This window comes from Egretta garzetta, unplaced genomic scaffold (assembly GCF_000687185.1).
Source record: "Egretta garzetta isolate BGI_Z169 unplaced genomic scaffold, ASM68718v1 scaffold498, whole genome shotgun sequence".
In the NCBI taxonomy this organism is placed as follows: Eukaryota; Metazoa; Chordata; class Aves; order Pelecaniformes; family Ardeidae; genus Egretta; species Egretta garzetta.
In genome coordinates, this window is record NW_009260494.1 from 207,926 (window position 1) to 213,978 (window position 6,053).

Genomic DNA, 6,053 nt, shown 5'->3' on the forward strand with positions numbered 1-6,053 from the left:
GCCCCGGCGGCCGGGGGGGCGCCTGCGCCAGCGAAAGGAGGGAGCTTGTTCAAAGGCTGGAGGCGGAGGGTGTGGGCAGGGAGGGCAGGCGGCAGCGCGGCCTCAAAACCCCAGAGGCCGGGGTTCGCCTTTTTAATGAGCGGTGTCCCAGAATGGAAGGGGGCAATCAGCAGGCGCAGGGCTGCGAACCCAAGGGTTTCTGCTCCCTCCCTGGGCAGGACACGGGCTGCCCGCCGCCGGGCCGGGGAACGCCACGTAGTCCGAGCGCTCAAGCCGTAGCCCCCAACACTCCCAACATTTTCCTCGTTCGGCAAAATTCGGCGCCAGCCCCAGCCAGGAGCAGAGCTCGGAGCATTTCTGCAGGCAAAGCGTCGCTATTCCGAGCCCGCTCTGAACAGCCCTTGCTCCCCCCCACTCCGGGACGGCGACCTTTGCGTACCCACACGCGCCTGCAGGCCCCGGCCCCTCCTGAGAAACCGCCCTGGTTATCAAGGAAATGTTTTATCATCTGTTTAGTCTGAGCCGTGCTGGCGCTCTGACACAGCCCGGGCTCTGCCCTTTCCCCCTTGGCATCACCCCCCGCGGAGTTCGACCAGCTCCTGCCAGCACAGGAGTCGGCGTTCGCGGGTGCAAGGCCAGTGGGCAACTCAAAAGGGCAAATTCTCCGCTGCCTTCTGTCTCCATCCCACTGAAAGGCAGCAGGGCAAAGATCATTCCAGAAACATCACAGACGGAGGAGTTTGGCAAGGGTGATCCTGTATCCCAGTGATTTTCCACTGTTGAGAACCCCGGAGAGCAAGCGAGGACAGCGCTTTCCGCACTGGGCTGACCCAGCTCCTGGCAACCCCCGAGCAGACCGGCAGGCTCCTCGGAACGCGCCGAATCCCCACCACGGGTGTAACACACACACAAGCACGCTCTGCTCCAAGTTTCTCCTGGTTTTTTCACCACCGAGTGGATTGCACCACCACATAAGCAACCCTAAGCCCACAATGCCCACGTAGCCATCTGTCTGTCCGTCTGTCCCACCCCACCCCACCCCCCTTGCTTTATTTCCATCCCGCAGCACACAAGAGAGGCTGGGGTCAGTTCAGTGCCCCCCATGAAATCAATCTGGCCGCCTGTGCCAGACCTCCTTGGTCTGCCACATGTATTTTGGGGACACTCAGAGTAAAACTGAAGCTTGCCTGTACCCAGGAGGGGGGCACATCCCTGTCGCTCAGGCCTCGAGGCACACGGCCGAGGGAACTTCAGGTAGAGCCGCTCACCTCGCGCCATCTCCTCACCACAGTGTTCTCGAACACACAGCACTTCTTTTATGGCCATTTTCAGGGGCCGAATAATATTTATATGGTCAATATCACAGAAAACCTCAAGAACTAACAAGCAGCAAGACAGCAAACTCCATTCATTTCATTCCACCCAGGCATCTCCTGCAGTCGGGCCACCGGACAAAGCGCTGGCCAGCTCTGCTCAGCACAGGGTGCACCGGCCCGAGCCGAGGTCTCCCCAAGCTTCTCATGGGCTTCAGGTTTTATATTTAATGCTAAAAGTCACTAAGGAAGAGACGAGGACGCACTAGAGGAGAGGTAAGGGTCACCACTCATCAGCAGTGCAAGTATTTTATATGTTCTGCTCTACAGAACACGCAGAAAGCAGGGAGCACAGGCACAGGACAGGGCTTTTTATCAGGTGGGATAAGCTTCTGCTGAAGCGGCGCGAGAGACGCACGGGTAACGCCAACCACCTCCCACGCTGCAGGTCAGCGGCACCGGCCGCTCTCACAGCACTGCGCCGGGGAAGAGCACACCATGCCCCGGCACCGCAGCCCGCTTGGTAACGCGCACCGCACTCGTTCGGCTGGAAACCCTGCTCGATCCCTGCCTGCTTTGTCAGAAACCAAGCCTAAAAACCCTCCTCCTCCTCCTCGCCAGTCGTCCGGCCTAACAACTGACACCAGTCATCGCAACGGTTTCTAAAGAGGCCGACCGAGGTGACAAATCTCTCGCTGCAGCCTCAAGTTGCTGAGCATATTTAGAAAACACTCGAGAACAAAACTCTCCGGGGTCTCCGTGCAATTCATAAACGAGCTCAGGCAATTCTGCTGGCCAGAGCCACCGGGAAGAGTCACAGCAGCCACAGCACGGCCTTGGAGCGTTCAGTGGCTCTGGCTGGGGAAATGCAACTAGAGCAACGTGAAAATCGGAGGTATCAGGGACATCAGCAATTCATTAAAAACAAGCTGCAAACTGGAAACGTCTCCTAATTCAGTACGTTACTTTGGGCACGGGCTCCAGCGTCAGCGCCGTCAGAGGAGCAAGCTGCCTTCCTTCATCCACCTCGTTTGCTTCTTCCAGATGCAGGCAGCGACCCGCTCCACTGCCATCTCCTGGCTGAGGCGCTCCTCCTGCGGATCTGTCTGTCTGCTCCTCCTGCGGATCTGTCTGTCTGTCTGCTCCTCCTGCGGATCTGTCTGTCTGTCTGCTCCTCCTGCGGATCTGTCTGTCTGCTCCTCAACAGAAAGGGCACAGACGAAATCGCAACCCGCTGGGGTTTCTGTGCGGGGTGGGGAAAGCCAAGAGCTACGACAGCAACGTAACGCACACAAGTTAATTAGCTGAAATGAACTTAGCCCCCCGAAGTTGCCTCCTGTGCCGATGTAACGCTATGCGTGTATCCACGCAGAGCGGAGGGATTGCTGTAATCAACCGAAATATTTGCCTAAACCCAGTAAATGAAGATCCATGAGACGCTGTGCAATAAAATCCAGTGGCTTGCTGGCGGTAACGAAAAGCTTATGTTTTCACAGAGCACGAGACCATGTTTCAGGCCAGGTAGGAGTCTTCCTATGAATTAACAATCCTAAATTCCTAAACGTACGACTCCTAAAAGCTTTCTTTTGGGGCACAAACTCCAGGTACGGTAGCGTATTCTGACACGCTCCCTGGTTGCCTTGGCAATGGCCCATGAATCATTTCCCATGACAAACCTGTGACTGGAACGGGCAGTTGGGTAACCCCTGCCTCGGCGCTCCCCGTCCTCAAAGCCCTCGGAGCCCTGGGAACCAGGCCATGGCGCAGCCAAGACCCAATTCGGCCCCCCCGTTGACACAGGGTGCGTTTTCTTTCAGCGCCCTCCAGGAGCTCTTCTGAGAAAGGGAGGCACGGGACACCTCAGCCTGCTGAAACCAAGGGGTCACACGGGAATCGGAGCGCAGTCACCAAAGCAGAGCTGGAACGGGACCCAGGCTTTCGTTTCAAGTGTCATCTAAGACCTGTGGACTATTAATGATATTTAAGGCTTAACAGAAAGCCGACACCTTCATGCTTGGGCTGTCTTGGAAGGAATCATTTTTCAGCCTGAACTAATTTTATGTGCCATTATTCTGAGACACCTCCAGCTGAAGCACAGGCTGCGCCCTGCTCCCTGCTCAGCTTAAGCAATCAGACACACCGCCAGAGGAGCAAGATTTCCCAATTCCCGTTTTCTGCATTCACAGCGTTTTGCCTGTACGTAGTCGCTCCAATAGAACAAGAGAGGCGACCGATCCTTATCTGCTTTATTATAACGTAACGCTATCTACTGCCTGAAAAACCTTGAAGAGGAAATTGTGTAGAAAATCTAGAAAGGACTGGAAAGGGAAAGGGCGATCCTGCGGTTAGGGCAGCAGCCTGGACCCAAGTAACGCAGGGCTCCGGTCCCACTGTCGCTGGCTCGCAGGGCGCCAGGCAGGGCGCTCCGTTCCACATCTGCAGAGCAGGGACACTGACTCATCCGACAGCGATACGCTAAATTTAATCCCAGGCTGCTCAAGCAGACACACCAGTAACCACCACTGGAAACCCTTAAATAGCGAGTTCTCCTTTACAACAGTTCTTCTCTAACAAACTTCCTGGTTTTAGCAAAGCTTATTGAGAAAATTGTCCTCCTGGTAAAGGTGTGAAGTAGTTTGCACAGGACACAGGAGGGGGGCTGAGAGTTTTCAGCATGGAGATGAAAGCATACCAGTATCTTACAGGGAAAGTACGCACACGACACTCCAATGCATCGCCCTGCGTCGGGGTTACTCAGGGAAGAGGGAAGGCTGAACTCCTGTTTGAAAAGCAAAACTGGAAGCTGTTTTGTAATACGCTGTCTCAGTCTTTCATTTTGCAAGCTCTCAGGCGTGCCAGCGCACGGCTGCACAATTATTTTGCAGCTCCCAATTCAGACACGCACACAACATCCCCTCCTTTCTAACTCGCACATCCCCCTCGAAGGCGCAGCGCAGGGGAGCACGCGGCGCACGTGAACGACTGCGACGGACAAAGTTACCTTCCACTATCAGCTGCCCCTTGATTATCATTCTCAGGCGACCGGCAAAACAGAGTTGAGGCAATCTGAAGATGAAATTGCAAAATTAAGACTGTAAACAGAAACGGCACTTAGCCAGAACACGCTCGCTTTCGTTCAGGTCAAGTAAGCACGAGGTCCGACACAAGCAACGACTTCAGATCCCCGCTGTTTGTTCGGTCCAGCGCTGCCGCTGGCGGGGCCGTCAGCAGTTTGGCTGCTTGAGGTCTGCGCTGCAGCCTTCTCCTGACTTCGTTGTTTTCCTTTTGTTTCTTGCTAGCGCCAGCTCTCATTCGAAACCTAAATGCATTAACTCCAGTGGGGGTTTGGGAGAAAGTCTAAACATCTTAGCCCCCTGCACGCCCATCCTTCCCCCTTCCTTTAACACATGATGCAACTCTTCATGTAGGGAGAAATCCTTACTATGCATTTCTGAGAAACACGCGAAGTTACGGCTTCTGAACGGAGCAACAACTCATTTTCGTAACCTTCCCAGGCTGCTCAGGAAATCTTACAAATTGGTTATTGCTGCACTAAAAACCCAAACCGAAACAAAAACAAACTAAAACCACACACACAACACATCTCCAAAATCTATTCACAACCATTTCGGAATTACAGGTCGAAGAATGAAAGGTGCAACATCACCAAATCCCTCTTGGCCACGAGGGCTGTAACCTCAACGTTAGCAGCAAGTCGGCCAGAGTGAAGCAGTACTTCTCAGAACAAATCCAAGTTTGTTTTTCAAATTGCAGTTGTGTGTGGGGGAAAACCCCCCCGAGATGGCCTGCGCGTGTCCGGGAACGCCCAAGGGGCTTTCTGAACACTGCCTGCCAGCCATTTTTTCCAGCTGGACCATGGTGAACAGCAAGGAGAAACAAAAATCTCTGCTCCTACGATGGTTTCATTCCTATACCTTCTACTCTGAACCAGGAAGAAAAGGCAATCCTTTTGCAGCTCACCCGTAGAGCCTCCTGCTCTTTGGGGGTAACCATTTCCACAGCAGTAACTCCGAATGGACGACGTGCGCGCCTGTCTTTAAGCTGCTCACTGGGTGTTCATTCCTGCCCTCAATGCCTCCTCTTATCCTGGGAAAGCACATTAGTTCGGTGGCATATCAGAAAGACCAACCCACCCTACTGTCCCCGCAAGGTAAGGGTATTTTTCCCTGCTCACCTCCAAGCCAAGCCTGTAACCGGTCAGCTCAGCCTCAACGGCTTCAGCTGACCCTTTGGGGAACCAGACCCTTGTTCAGGAAAAGCGAGACGCGTAGTTTCTTGGGAAGACAGCCTCAACCGATCAGCATCAGCGCCATTACAAATCTCTCCTTTGTGCAGAAACAAGATGAAAAATATCCAGCTGCTGCTGTATACGTTGATTAAAATTAACAGTAACGAACCTGTACAGAGTTCTCCAAGTGGAAGATAGTAATTAATAGATGACTTCAACAGGGGACTTTCAGTCTGCTTCTGCGCTCTGCCCAGGAGTTTGGCAGGTTTTTCAGGAAAGGGAATTCAAACAAAAGTTGTGTTTCCTTTTTGGTGGAAAATTTGATAGAATTTCTCACTTTCAGATGCGTTCAAACTGTGCATTACAAGGCGCTTCTGCTGCAGGACATGGTGAAGCGCCTTAGACCACGGACAACAGCATAAGGATTACAAATGCAAGCGCGTATCGCACATACCCATGTTCCTGCTACGTTAGAGGGATGCGTAAGACAG

The 6,053-nt window shown here is 53.5% G+C and overlaps 1 protein-coding gene across 1 annotated transcript in view; it reads right to left on the reverse strand.

Annotated features, from left to right (window-relative positions):
• Window positions 1-5,773, reverse strand: part of PHOSPHO1 (phosphoethanolamine/phosphocholine phosphatase 1) — a 12,568-nt gene extending 6,795 nt beyond the window's left edge. The window contains exons 1-2 of the mRNA XM_035899923.1: window positions 5,732-5,773; window positions 4,315-4,379 (exon numbers count right to left, since the gene is read on the reverse strand). The gene's annotated coding sequence lies outside the window, so the exon portion shown is untranslated. The remainder of the gene's footprint in view (window positions 1-4,314; window positions 4,380-5,731) is intronic.
• Between the last annotated feature and the right edge of the window lie 280 nt (window positions 5,774-6,053).